Consider the following 16655-nt stretch of genomic DNA (forward strand, 5'->3'; position numbering starts at 1 on the left):
TAAATTGTAATGAATTATTATAAATCGGAACTTGAATCAACTAGAAGATAATTGAAGAAAAGGTGTTTAGAATTGAAGAAAAGATGTTTAAATTGGTTATAATAAGCTATATTTTATAGTAATATAGGGTTGTAGAGGAATGAAATTGAAATGATACATGGTTATAATAGGTTGTTAAAAGATGTTTAGAATTGATAAATTTTAATGAATTATTATAAATTGGAACTTGAATCAACCGAAAATAATTGAAAAAAAGGAGAAATTGGGAATTAGTCCCGCACCTTGTTTGTTGTTGTTTTCTCATATAAGTTAATATGAAACTTACTATTTTTCTTTTATATTATGTTTGAATTATATGATTATACAAAAAAATTTATAAATATGGGTAATATCGACGATTTTGGCATCTAAAGGACTAAATTGTAAAGTATGAATTATATGGCAACCATGAATTTATACGAGGTATAGAATAGCAAAGATATGATGATATAGGTTATACGATATATATAAACTGTTACGGAGAGATTGAATTGATACGGAAATGGTATTAAAGCCCTTGTGAACTTAATAAACAATTGGGATACGAATGACATGTCATTAGGGTTCCAAAAAGGAAAATAGGTGTTGTGATCAGGGATTAATTCAATGGCTTGAAGCCCAGCATATGTTGCGGGTTCTCTAAAGCTAGTGTTAGCAGCATCGAACCAAGATAGTGTTAGCAACCTTGATCCGAAGCTAGTGTTAGCAGCCCGATAATGTCAGCATATGTTGTAACACCCCTAACCCAAATCCGATCGCCGGATTAAGGCTAAGAGGTATTACCGAACTAAACATTTAATTATCTCATTCACAGTGTCAATAAATATAAACAGAGATCAAGCTGAAATACATACTGATATTTAAGTTATACGCCATTTTCGTATGGCCAAAATATTTACAATTTCAAAACATAGTTATCATCAGCCTAACCTATACATGTCATTTCGAGTGCAAAATATAACTGTACCCAAAAGATCGATAGTGTGATGAACTACTGACGATCCCCGAGTTGGTGGCCAAAATCAACAATCTATAAAACAGAGAAATAAAGAACAGAGTAAGCTTTCAAAGCTTAGTAAGTTTTAAGCATCACAAACAATTAAAAACTTATCGAAAATCGAAAAATTCATTTAAACAGACTTATTCTCAATTCAAATTGCTTCATGGCCGAATACACATAAACATATACATAGATTTCTTAGCACATATTTTTCTTCTACTTAAAATTCATAAGATGCATTTAAATCAAATAATCTCATATATTAACAACATTTGACCGAATAGGTCATTGTTTTACTCGTAGATATAACAATCATTCACACTTAAGTATCATTCTTTAATACTAATAATTCACAAAATCATTGACTGAATGTACATGAGTACATAAAGAAATTTTAACATATAATTCATATACGAATATACCATGTCCGATTAAATCATTCTCATATTCGCAAATATAACCATCAATCATATTTATATATACATTCTTCTTTGATGCTAATGATTCACTTCGAAATCAATTCACCGATGAGTAAGTAATACGTACCTGAATATTTTAAATGTATAGTACTTACTCGACGATGGTTTACTGCGAACATTCAATATCGTAATCTTACTCAACTTACTGGCATTAAGCCTGTCAGGTCTTAGGACTTGAAACCAATTACCAGCACAGGCCTGCGGGAATTTAAACTCGGTATAATACCAGCTCAAAGCCTGCGGGACTTTAGCCCAGACATATTTCCAGCACGTAGCCTGCGGACCCTAAGTCCGGATATAATTCCAGCACATAGCCTGCGGACCCTAAGTCCGGAAATAATTCCAGCACATAGCCTTCGGACCCTAAGTCCGGATATACATCACTGAATGTCATGCATACTTATTCGCAAGAAAATTCAATTCACATAACATCTCACAATCATAGTTCATTTATTCCATTCGAATAATAGCATAACATGGGCACCATTCATATAACTTTTGGCTCAATAGCATACATAAGAATATATGTCCATTTTACTTTCCAAGCTTAACTTCTAATGTCTATTCGGCTTTAAGCCTTAAACCTAAATTATTTGTCACTCAACTATATTCAAATAGAATCAATAGATCGCAGTACGGTTATCATACACATATCAAGACATTATCAATTACATACTAAATGTGACTACTCAAAACTTACCTCGGATATACTTGAACGGTTGCGGAAAGGCTACTCAATTACTTTCTCTTTTCCCCTATCCAACTTCGACTCTACTTGCTCTTGAGCTTAAATTCAAAAATTTTAAACTAGTCATTATTCGACTATTCAAGCATTTCTTTAGAAATATAATATATATATTCGACTTTCACACACATAGATCATAGTAAGTTTATAAGAAAACATTAAGCAACTCCTTAACAAATGTTTATCAATGATTACCACATAATCACAAATTCACAATAAGCTGTCTTCCTAAGCAACAGTCACTAAATTATTTATAATTGGAGCTACGAAACTCCAAATCAATTACCGTAAAATTTTCCTGAAAATAGACTCATATATCTTTTATCCATAAAATTTTCAGAATTTTTAGTTTGGCCAATCAATACCATATTTTTCTTAAAGTTTCCCCTATTTCACTGTTTGACTAGTCTGACCACCCTTTATTACGAATCAAATTTCTAATTGTACAGAAGTCAAAATATGTTCTCGTTGATTTCATTAGAAACTAGACTCATTAAGCTTTAATAACATAATTTATTAAGCTTCTAACTCCACTCCCACAATTTATGGTGATTTTCCAAATTCACGTTACAGCTGCTGTCCCAAGCAGATTTACTACAATTTACTCTTTCACAACTCTTTGCATTCTTATTATTTAAACATGTATATCACCAATCAATTTCATCACAATTCTATAATTTCACTTAAGCATAATCTCAATACAATACATCGTGTTCAAATCATTATTCAAGTTCAAATTCGGCTAGCACACATATACATACTAGCAACTAAGTATTAACATTGCATTTCATACTATAACCGAATGTATAGCTCATCAAAATATATTTATTCATGTTCCCTTAACACATATTGGTCAACTAGATCATGCATTATTCTTTGGCACATTTGGTCATTAAAGCAATCACCTATTTAACTTTCAAGCATTTTTATACTAACATATCTCCCAAGGCCGAATTCATATACAATCTTTAGTACTCATTTAAAGTTAATATTTTAAGTAATTTATATACACAACATTAGCCAAATATCCATTTACTAAGCATTTTAACAAATTTTCTATTACCAAATAAATCACATATATATAACACTACTCATTACACATATACATCAACTAAAAAAAAAATTCTCACTCCTTAGCTATTGCCATATGCTTATATAAGTCTTGAGTCATCTTTAACACATTTATCAATCTTCCAATTCAACTTAATACAAAAATAATATCATTTAAACAGCCAACACCAAAACATTTGTTCAAATGGACCTAGCCGAATACCTCACTTAGCTAAATGATTCACACAAATCACTAATAGCCAACTCAAATTCATCCTTAATTTAACTTATAATTGTTCATATTCGGCATATTAAACTCTAGCATGCCTTTAGATATTAATTTCCGGCACGCATTCGAATACTTTTCGAGCTAACAACAATTAAATTTTCAGACAATTTAGCCACCTACATCCTTTCATCAAATACTTGTTTCTTAGTTTCAACTATTAATAATGGGACATTACTAAAATTGAAACTTTTGGACAGCAATATAAATAGCAATTTAAACAGTTTTAAGCTCCCAAATTTTTAAACTCCTCAAGCATAAACCGAACAGCAATGCATGTTAGTTCTAACCATATTTATTTTGTGCATTTTACCCACAGTACAAGATATGCAAAATTTAACAACAACGTAATCGGTGACATCCTTAATCTTTTTCTCTTCAAAAATCTTCCATAGCCGATTACTCATATCACTACTAAAAAAATCAAAATTTTGACATGGCTAAGTTAGGGACTTAGTAACTAACTTAATATATGCTATAATTTCAAAAATGAACATAAATTTCATACCTTAATTCTAGCTCAAAAGTGACCGAATGGCTATCTCCCCTTTCTTCTTTAAGGTTCGGCTAAGCAAGGAAGAAGATGAACCAAACCTTTTGTTCTTCTTTTCTTATTTCAATTAATATTTTTTTTTATTTCAAAATAATGCAAATTCCTATTATAATATTTAATTAAACATATATCTTGCCCATCAACAATCATTATGGCCGGCCACCATAATCAAAAATTGGATATTTGACATGCAAGTCCAAACTTTTTGTGACATGCATTAATAGATCCCTTTTTAAAATTACCTATCACCTTCCATAATTATTTCACATAAGTCCTATTTAATAATTTCACATACAAATGACAAAATTAGAGCATGAAACTTTCACATATGCATGTACACATATAATAAGCATAGAATATAACAATTAATTATTCTTATAACTCGGTTTTGTGGTCCCAAAACCACTTCCCGACTAGGGTCAAATTAGGGCTGTCACATATGTAATCCAATGAACCTTGAGTATCCGAGTACAATCTACTTCAGTTCTCTAAGTGAAAGAAAGAAATGGAAATGGTACTATATGAAAACGAAATGGTTGGAATGAAAATATATATATGAATATATGCATATGTTATAAGTTGAAATTGAACTAGTGGTATATGTCATATGATGGAATGTTAAATGTTTATATGATTGTATTATGAGTTCATGACTTGTAATGTAACGCCCCAATTTTCGGGAATTCTGTGAATGTTGACAAAATTTCATGCTTTGATTTTGTCATTTGTGAGTGAAATTATGAAATAGGACCTATGTGAAAATGTTTGAAAATGCTATAGGCTAAATTGAAGTGGCCAAATAAATAGGAGTGCAAAATAGGAGGATTTGCATGACAAACCTCCCATTTTACATGAAGTGGCCAACCATCATGTTGTTGTAGACAAAATGTACACTTGATATCCATAATTTATGTTACAAATTGATACAAATTGATAATAGGTTAGGTAAATGTTCCATGATAATAGGTTAGGTAAATGTTTCATGATAATAGGTTAGGTAAATGTTTCATGATAATGGATTAGGTAAATATTCCATGATAATGGGTTAGGTAAATGTTTCATGATAAGAATATCATGTCTTTTGTATTAAAGAATTAAATGGATGAAATATGAAGTTTTATTAAAAGAAAAAGGGGTGAAAAGAACAAAGTTTTGTCCATCTTTGTTCATCATAGCTGAAAGTTAGAGAAGAGAAAAGAGAGGAGAAAGCTCTTGAGTATTCGGTCATTAGGAGGAGGAAAATTGAAGGTAAGTTCTTGGTACCTTGCTTCTATTTTGAGGTTCATGAGTTCTTCTTGATTCTACCTTAACTCTTGAAGTATATTTTGATTTTTAGTTGTGTTGTGAGCATTTAGTCATGAATTAAAATGAAGGAAATGGTTGTTGTTTCATGTTCTTTTGATGAAAAATGGAAGATAGGTGAAGTTGAGCCAAACAAATGAGCATGCATGTGCCTTAGATGTTAAAGGGAAAAATCAGCTAACATGTTGTGCTTTAAAATGATGAAATGGAGATTATACTTAAGTAAAATCATAGATATGTGATGATTGATTGGTGATATACATATTTAAATAACAAGCATGCAAGTTAGGTGTGAAAGAGTGATTTGGTAATAAATCTGCTTGGGATAGCAGCAGTAACGTGACTTTGGAAAATCACCATAAATTGTGGAAGATGAGTTAGAAGCTACATAAATTATGTAATTAAAGCTTGTTGAGTCTAGTTTCAAATGAAATAAACAAGAACATATTTTGAATTCTGTACAATGAGAAATTTGATTCGTAATGAAGAGTGGTCAGATTAGTCAAACAGTGAAACATGGGAAACTTTAAGAAAAATCTGGTATTGATTGGCTAAACCAAAAATTCTAAAAATTTTATGGATAGAAGATATATGAGTCTATTTTCAAGAAAAATTAACGGCACTTGATTTGGAGTTTCGTAGCTCCAGTTATAAATGATTTAGTGACTATTGCTCAGGAAGACAGCTTGCAGTGAAATTATGATTATGAGGTAAACATTAACAAAAATTTGTTAATGAGTTGCTTATTGATTTTTTATAAGCTTACTATGATCTGTAGGTGTGGTTGGCCGAATATTGTAAGGGGTTAATATGTAGTTTGTATTTGAATAGTTAGATTAACGTGTTAGTAATCCAATTGTAGGCGGTTCGTGTGTGGATCTCGTCAACATATCGTCGCAAACAGGTGTGTAACTAACACCCTCTTTCTTAGTCTAGATCGGCAAAAGCCGAAAATCCGAAATGTCGGCGGTATTTTGTAGATTTGCGAGTGTGCGAATGCTCGTGAGGTAAATCGATTAATGTTTTTGGTAAGCTGCAATGTTTGGACTGCAAAGTGCATGATTTCTATGCCCTCGATATTTTTGGGCTTAATGGGCCAAAATTAGAATGATGGGCCAGCAGCCCAATTCGGTAAGACCCTCGATGCGTGATTACGTAGTACGTGAAAGGTAGGAATATGCATGAAAAACCCTAAAATAGATAAATTACTGAAATACCTTTACAAGTGAAAAATTTACAGTTTTACCCCTAGTAGATGAATTACCGAAATACCCCTAGGGTTAAATTGACCTAAATGCATGTTTGACTGTTGTTATTTACTGCATGCCATGTTATTATCTGATGCATGGGACTGGGATATTGACGGAGGAAGTACTGAAAGTGGCTTGTCCACGTCTTTGGAGGCTTTGCTTCAATTTATTGATAATCGAGCAAGACAAAGGTCAAGAATCTGTGGAGTGTTAAATTTGGGTGGGTTGAGCTATTCCCACATGGAGTGTATGGGTGGTACGGGTGGAGTGTAGTGGTTGGTGGGTTGAGTAGTCTCCCAAATGGGCTTGCATATGTTTACTTGATGTTGCATGTATTTTGAAATGGGCCTATGGGCCATCTGTTATTTGAATAAGGGCTAAGGCCCGCTTTATTATGTCTGAAAAGGGCTCGGCCCAGACCACTGTTACTTGAATGGGCTTAGGCCCAATGTGCTTGAGTGACTTGGGCTTTGAATGGGTTTTCCTTACACGAGTTTCCCCAAACTCACCCTTTTATTTTCTTACACGCAGAAATCCCCAACCATAGTGGGCTTGGAGTCGTGAGGAATTCGGAGTGGCCACCCGCTCGAAAGTTTGATTTTCTTCCGTGAACTGGACATCCTTTTAATTACGTTTGAGGTTTTGGGCTTTTAAATGTAATAAGGCCGCTTATTTATTTTGATGGTTTTAATATGTATTACTAAGATAGGTAATACTTATTTTAACTGTTGAAATTGGATAGCTTTAGGCGCGTTTTCAAAAACAACAGTTGATTTCAAAATAAAACGACAACAAGCAAAGCTTCCCAATGAAAGTATTTTCCAAAATTAATCACTTTTCCTAAAATGACTTAATCGAATCGGTTTCTAGAAATATCCATGACGTTAAGGTGTGGCAATGGCGGTATGCATGTCTAGGATTGGATCCGAAGGAGCTTGGTACTTAGCGATCGATGGACTCACCACCTCTTTTCGATTTCCTACCGGTGCATGACTTCCATTCACTTTAACCTATAATGAAATTATCTTTTAAAACACTAAGTAAGTTTTTTTTGGATCAACAATAGAAATTATTTTAAACCCTTCGATGTGGCATGTCGGATCTGGCCATAACGTCTGGGCCGGGTTTGGGGTGCTACATGTAATCGAACTAACCCATTTGATATATTTGTTGAAATGATTATGAAAGTGCAAGGTTGCCAAAGATGCCATGTTAAATATCAATCTATTACAATTGTATAAATTGTTGTAATGTTAAGGTAAGTAAATTTCGTATGAACTTACTAAGCATTAATGGACTTACTAAGCATTCAAAATGCTTACTCGTAGTCTCCTTTTCCTTGTAAATCTTCGATTTGGGGAACACGTCGGTTGGATCACCACAAAGCTCACACTATCCTATCAGTGATTTGATAGACCTTTGATTGTTTTAATTCTAATTTTGTGGCATGTATATAGGTGTGACGGATTTTGTCTATTTGAATGATATATGAATTGTAGTATATGTTATGCATAATTTTGAGAAATAGTAATGTTTGATGTTATAAAGTATCCATATGTGAAATAGATATTGATTAAGTAGTAATTGGCTAATGGTAAGAAGTAATTATCATGGTATTAAATGGATTGGCATAAATTGATTTGGTATGATTTGGGTACCATATTAGGGTACATTGGTTAGTTGAACGGAAAGTAAGTTGATGTTGTGCTTTTGTTATAAAATTGGTATGTATTGATGAGAAATAATGCCAAAATGTGACATGTTGGTTCGGTTGATATTAAGATTGCTTAATGGATGTTGAAATATGCTTTAAAATATTTTTGAACAGGTTCTAAGTATGCTTTAATGCACTATTTGAATTAGTTTTTGGTTTAAGCATGAAAATGGTATCAAATGGTGATATTTAGACCTTTTAGAAAAAAGTATCAATACTATATAGGTTGAAGTATCGATAAAATGTAACACCCCTAACCCGTAACCATCGCCGGAATGGGTTAAGAGGCATTACCGGACTTGTAAATCAGTTCAGAACAATCATTAATCAAGTATAACATCATTTCGGTAAATATCATTCATTCATATTCAATATAAACTTAAATTGAGCATACAATACTTAAAACATACATTCGGGACTAAATCGATAACATATACAAATTTCATAAACTTAGAAAATTTTCAAATCTGTGACGCCCGCGTGCCCCAACCGTGTCCCTCGCACAGCTAAGTGACACGCCCGTGTCTTCGGCCGTGTGGACATTCAAAATGGGATCACATGGCCGTGTCCCAGCCCGTGTCTAACCCCGTGTAACTGTCTGACTTGCTCACACGGCCAGACCACACGCCCGTTTGGTACACACGACTCATAGACATGCCTGTGTCTCAGGCCGTGTGAAAACTAGGTGTTACACGGCCAAGCCACATGCTCGTGTGATCAGCCTGTGTGAAAACTAGGTGTTACACGGCCAAGCCACATGCTCGTGTGCTAGGCCATGTGGACAGAAGTAGGCTATTTACCAAGCCACTTTTGCCACCCAATTTAAGCATCCTTACATAAGCAATTTATACCATATTTACACATCAATAGGCAACCATTTCATATACATTACATAAACCTATAATACCAATTCCAAACATGCTCCAAATCTCAACCAATTCAATATCATAATAGGCATTCCAAACAATTTATATCAACTTACTATATCAAGTTATTACTAAACATATTCATGCACACATACCTCATTTGGTACCATTCAAATATACCAATTTTGCATTCATGGACCAAGCATGTATAAACCACATCTCAAAACAACATTTGCATCTTTCCATTCCATCTTTTATAAACCAAAACACATCATATAGAATCACATATATACAACCAAAACAACTATAACTACTTCAAGCCATATCACATAGCTTGTTCATATACCAAGTTCACATTAAAGTCATTAACATAAGATGGTCATACTTCACAACCTATAAACTAGCTTATACATGCCATATTTACATATCTTCCATGAGTTCCAAAAGTACCAAAAAGTTGTTTGGATAGTGTGATAGTAATCTCTGACTTTATCCGAATCGAGCAAGCTTTCGAATCTATAAAACATGAAAAAATAAACAAAGTAAGCATTAAGCTTAGTAAGCACGTATAATATAGAATTAAACTTACCAAATGACAATAAGCATTATAACAAATTAAAATTCAACCCATTTGCTCATAATGCCTAATCACATCACCATTCACAAGTTAGTCATCTAACATCCATATATTCATTCCTTCATAATGATGAAACCAAACAAATGACATTCATATAACATCAAATACTAATTATATAAGTATCTCATGTATCATATTATTCACATAATTTATGTATTCATATATCATAAAATCCATGTAATTCATGAAACTTATAATTCATGTAAATCATATAGCTCTTATATCATATAATCTTCATAAATCATATCGATATAATGCCGGTTAAACCTACTGAAATATCGAGGGATACTAGGGTGATACACATTAAGTGTATAAATCGGTAATCCATCAATTTATCATTATTTCCTCTCTTTCGAGCCATGATCAGTAAGCTCCTCCTGAGCTGATAAACAGTAAGCTCCGAAGAGCTAAACGGTAAGCCCCGAAGAGCTGAAACAGTAAGCTCATATAAGCTATGGTGAGTCCACAACAAATGCTAGAGCTCGACCAAACGGTAACCCTAGTGACATGTCACTTGTATCCTACGACTTTCTATGGTTCAAACGGGACTCGATATTTCACGGTAAACATTAATATAGGCATTCAAATTTCATTAATTACATATATTCAATCCTTATTCATCTATTTCAAATAAACACAGTTTGTTTAAATTTCGATTCTAATTATACGAACTTACCTCGAGTTGCTTGGATATCAACTAACGGCTACTCGTTAATCTTTTCCTTTCCCTGATCTAAACCCGAACTCAGCTTATTTTGGTCCATATATTATCAAATTCAACATAATCAGTATTCAATCTATTCAAATTAGTTAATAATTCATATTTTTGGCAAATCACACAATTAACCCTATACTTTCACATTGTTTACAATTTAGTCCTCAGCTCGTAAAAATGCAAATTCGATAAATTCTTATGAAACCCATGTCTAGCCGAATTTATTGTACAACACTAGCAGCCCATAATTTCATCATATTCTCACTATTAACCACAACATTTTACATTTTCACAGATAAATCCCTATTTTACATTTTTGTCAAAAATCACTTTATAAAACTTATATATCTATTAACAACCATCAATAATCTAACAAGAAAATTCAAGATACCTAAGTATTCAACAATGGTAGATCTAAAAATCTTTAACAGTTTTAAAAATAAAGGTATAGGCTAGCTAGATTAAGCTACAAGAGCTCAAAAACGTAGAAATCATTAAAAACGGGACAAAAATCGTACCTTAATTGACAAGGAGAGCTTGGCTGAAAGTCTAGCCCTAAAATGGTTGGTTTTCTTTCTCAAATTCGGCTTGGAGAAGATGAATAGCCAAAAATATGATTTTGGTTTTATTAATTTAACTTAATAATCTATTTACCATTTTGAGCTTTAAAAATAATTCTATTTACAAAACTACCAAGCCAACTAATCCACTAACTTAATAATGGACTAATAACCACATAAGGACTTAAACTTTAAGGTTATATAGCTTCTAAGCACTTTTAATTAATAGTGCACAAGTTTTACGCGTTACGCGATTAAGTCCTTTTTACCGAATTAAGCATTTAAACAATAAAATTCCTTTACGAAACTTTCACATAATTAATCTATCATGATGTAGACCTTATTAAAATTATAAAATAAATATTTTGACTCGGTTAAGTGGCTCCAAAACCACTGTTCTAGTTTGACTCAAAAACGAGCTCTTACAGATACTTTACCAAATGAATAAGATTTTAAAACGACAGAATGCCAATTTGGTAATGATGCCAATATAAAGTATCGATATTTACTTCTCAAGGATTGATACTTTATAAAGGTATTGTAATACCCCTACCTGTATTCATTGCCGGAATAGGGTACGAGGCATTACCGGAGTTTACGAATTAATTTTTTTTTTATATTCAATATAGCCCTTTTATAAATATCTAACCTTCCCTGTAATATTAAATCGAGACCAATCCACATCAACCAAATCAATTCAGCATATTTTCATGATAGATTCATGCATTTATATAAGATAACGTCATCACATATCTATAACCATGTTTGTTAACCATACTAATGGCTAACTTTACATTCATTTCACGTTAACATTTACTTTGTTAGCTTATACATGCCATTGATTTCCAAAATAAAGTTTCTTTATATACCGAAATCCTGAGGTTGACGATGTGATGTGTCTCCACCAAATCCGACCTCCGAGCTCTTAACACTACAAAGCAGGGAAAAAGGAAGCGGGTAAGCACTTTGTGCTTAGTAAGCTCATGTAACAAGAATTATACTTACCTAATATTTTCAATACAATACAATAAACATCCATATATCCATTCAATGCATTATTACCCTAATATGCACAAACTCAACATTCAAGTTAGTACAATAATTTCCATGTACCAATAATATATATACCATGATTGATGAGCTCGTCAATACCATGATTTCCATTTCCTTGTTATTTTTCCATATTTATCCCGTTGAATTTCTTGGAATTTTAATGGATTTTCAAAGGTACACTTTTAGTGTACAATTCGGTCTGTCAATTCATATTCATGTGCACATTTCCATTTAGAGAGCACACTCATGAACCTCAACCTTGCAATTTGGATTACCGGTCCGAGGCTAAATCCCGCAACGACAATTACTCTAATGAGCTTGGATCTGAATTACCAGTCCAGGCTAAATTCAGACCCTAATTCGGATTACCCGTCCGGGCTAAATCTATTTTACACATATTCTTCGGGAGGGCTATATCAAGATAGGATCACCCATCCGGGCTAGATCCTTTTTACCGTCAATTCCTTTTCAGAGATCCATCAAATTTTCCTTTCATTCAACCAGGATTTCTTCCCATTTTATCAAATATATCAATGTTTCATTAATTTTCATACAATGAACACTCAAATCATATTCACATCAATGACATACAATCTCAAGCATTTCAGAATATAATTCAAGTTACACGAACTTACCTTGATACTTGTTTGTAAATAGTAAAAATCTATTAATCCCGAACTTTTTCCTTTCCTCGATCTAGCTTCGTATTTGAATCTTCTGGATCTAAATAAATAAATTTAATTATCAATTTAATACATTTCATGTTCATATGCAACATTCTCTATAATTCAACTATTATTTATAGTTCATTCAAAGCTGTCTAATTGAGTCATAGTCACTAAATTATTTATAACTTAAGCTACAGAACTCCAAATTAAGATCCGTTAATTTTCCCTGAAACTAGACTCATATATATTTTTATCATAAAATTTTAAGAATTTTTGATTAAGCCAATCAGTACAGTTTATTCTTCAAAGTCACCCCTGTTCTGTTGTCTAACAGTTCTGACCCTTCTTCACTAAAAATAAATTATCTCTTTATACAGAATTCAAATGATGTTCTCATTTGTTTATATTAAAAATAGACTCATTCAGAATTCTAGAAATATAAATTTAAGTCCCTAATTATTTTTATTAAATTTTTATAATTTTTCAAATTCAGAACAGGGGAACCCAAATTCATTCTGACCTTGTCTCACAAAATTCATTATATTTCAAAATTTACAAATCCATTGCTTACAATATTTCTTCTATGAGAAACTAGACTCAATAAGCTTTAATTCCATATTTTGTTCATCTTCTAATTCGATTCCCACAATTTTTGGTGATTTTTCAAAGTTAGTCTACTGCTGCTGTCCAAACTGTTTTAGTGCAAGCTGTTTATTACCATTTTTCCCTTAAACTTTTAATAAATGATAATTTCGTCCTTACTCAATTAGCCTCTCAATTGAGCTGATTTTTCTCAATTAACATTTTATTCTATCACCTTAAACTAGTTTACAACCTTTAGGAATCATAATTTCAGCAATAGACTTTAATTCCAAACATTTTCACAATTAGGTCCCAAAAATCAATTTCCATTGAAATTGCCTAATAAAATCATCTCATAAACAAATTAAAGCTTTAATTTCATTCTATTTCATCATAAAATTACAGCACTCAACCATGGTGACTTTCAATTTCATCCATGAAATCAAAAACTAATGAATTTAATAGTAGCACCTAGTTGTAAAAGTCTTAGAAACACAAAAATTACAAGAAAAAGGCAAGGATTAACTCACTTGGTGCAAAAATTATGAAATAACAGCTTAGAGAACCCTCCTATGGCGTTTTTAGCTGCTGTAATTGAAGAGAAATGAAGAGAAATCTAGATATTTCCTATTTAGTCCTAGTTTTATTTAGTTAATTTTGCAATATTCTAATTTTACCCTTAATTTATCAATTTTTCTGCTGATTTCATACCCTTGCCGTCCAGCCCAAATAACTTTTGGGTCTAATTGCCTTTTAAATCCTTTCTCATTAGACTAATAAGCTATTTAATCACTCTAGCAACTTTTACACCTATTACAATTCAGTCTTTTCATTTAATTGACTACCCAAACATTAAAATTTCCTAACGAAATTTTAATACCACATTAATAACATTTCATAAATATTTATAAAATTATTTTAGACTCGGTTTTACGAGATAGAGGTCCCGATACCTTATTTTACCCAATTTCTTCAATAATTTCTTTTTCTAACTAATCACTAAATCGATAAAATTTTCCTATCAATATTTTTATACGATTTTCCTATCATATAAATTTTCAAGCAAAAATATTGAAATAAATTTCTCTTTAAATCGGATCTATGGTTACGAAACCATTGTTCCGATAACCTTGAATTTAGGCCATTACAACTCTCCTCCCCTTTTAAGGATTTTCGTCCTCGAAAATCTTACCAGTAAAGAGGTTTGGGTATTGTTTCCTCATTGCCTCCTCCGGTTCCCATGTTGCTTCCTCAATCCCGTGCTTTTGCCACAATATTTTCACCAAATTTATCTTTTTTTTTCTAAGCTCTTTTGTCTCCCGTGCCAATATCTTGACCAGTTCTTCACTGTAAGTCATATCCGGTTGAATCTCTACTTCTATCGAGAAATAACATGTGAAGGATCGATCGATATCGTCGTAACATAGATACATGAAAAACATTATGGATTCTATCAAGTTCGGTGGTAATGCCAATCGATAAGCGACCGGTCCAATTCTTTCTATGATTTCATAGGGCCGATAAATCTTGGACTCAATTTACCCTTTCGATAGAATCGAAGAACTTTCTTCCAAGGAGACACTTTCGAAATACCTTGTCACCGACTTGAAATTCAATCTCTTTTCGCTTAAGGTCGACATATGATTTTTGACGATCGGAAGCTGCTTTTAGACTATCTCGAATAACCTTTACGTTTTCTTACATTTCCGGATCAAATCAACCCCATGTATCTTCCTTTCATTGAGCTCATTCAATATAACGGTGTTCTACATTTTCTACCATACAAAGCTTCATACAGAGCCATTTTAATACTAGGCGATAATCGTTATTGTAAGCAAATTCAATCAAAGGTAGATACCTCTCCCAATTACCTTCAAACTCTAGTATACAACATCGGAGCATATCTTCCAATACTTGAATTACACTCAGATTGACCATCTGTCGAGGATGAAATGCGATCTTTGAAATACAACCGAGTACCCAAGGCTTCTTGCAATTTGTCCCGAAACGAGACGTAAATCGGGGATCTCTATCTGATATAATGGAGACAGGCACTCCATGTAACCTGACAATCTCAAATATGTACAGTTCAGCTAGTTTATCTAAAGAATAATCCATACGTATCGGAATAAAGTGAGCTGACTTTGTTAATCGATCAATAATCACCCAAATAGCATCTTTTTTCCTCGGAGACAAAGGTAGCCCCGATACAAAATCCATAGTGATTCTTTCCCATTTCCATTCCGGTATAGTAATTGGCTGAAGTAACCCCGAAGGTACCTGATGTTCAGCTTTAACTTGTTGACATATTAAACACCTTGATACAAACTCGGAGATATCACGTTTCATTTCGACCACCAAGACATCTTTTCGGATCATTATACATTTGATTACTCCCGGATGTACAGACATAGTACTCTTGTGGGCCTCGCGTAGAATCTTTCAGATGAGCTCAATTCGAGGTACACATACCCTACCTCGAATAATAAACAATCATCGAACCAATCAAATTCGAATCATTACCGACTCACTGCGTGCCTGTTTAACTCAGTAACTTCTCATCATTCTTCCGAGCTTCACATATTTGCTGTAAAAATGTCGGTTTAGCTCTCAATTCAGCTAGGATTGAACCATCATTAGTCAATGATAACCGAGTATTCATAGCTCGTAAAGTAAAAGAGATTTTCGGTTCAAAGCATCATTCTGACATTAGCCTTACCGGATGGTAATCAATAATCAAATCATAGTCCTTTATTAGTTCAAGCCACTGCATTGTCTCAAATTCAAATCTTTTCGTGTCATCAAATATTTCAAGCTTTTATGATCGGTATAAATATGACATTTCTCACCGTACAAGTAATGCCGCCATATCTTGGTATAAATACAATAGCGACTAATTCAAGATCATGTCTTGGGTAATTTCTTTCATGTGGTTTAAGTTGTCTTGAAGCATAGGCTATTACTTTACCTTCTTGCATCAAAACACAACCTAAACCATTTAATGAGGCATCATCAGTAAATAACAAATTCCTTACCGGTTCAAATTTGCACTAATACGGTGCTTTCGTTAATAGGTCTTTCAATCGGTTGAAACTTTGTTGACATTCATCAGTCCACTCGAACTTTACATCTTTCTGCAATAATAGAGTCATTGGA

Source organism: Gossypium arboreum, chromosome 11, assembly GCF_025698485.1.
Source record: "Gossypium arboreum isolate Shixiya-1 chromosome 11, ASM2569848v2, whole genome shotgun sequence".
Classification (NCBI taxonomy): Eukaryota; Viridiplantae; Streptophyta; class Magnoliopsida; order Malvales; family Malvaceae; genus Gossypium; species Gossypium arboreum.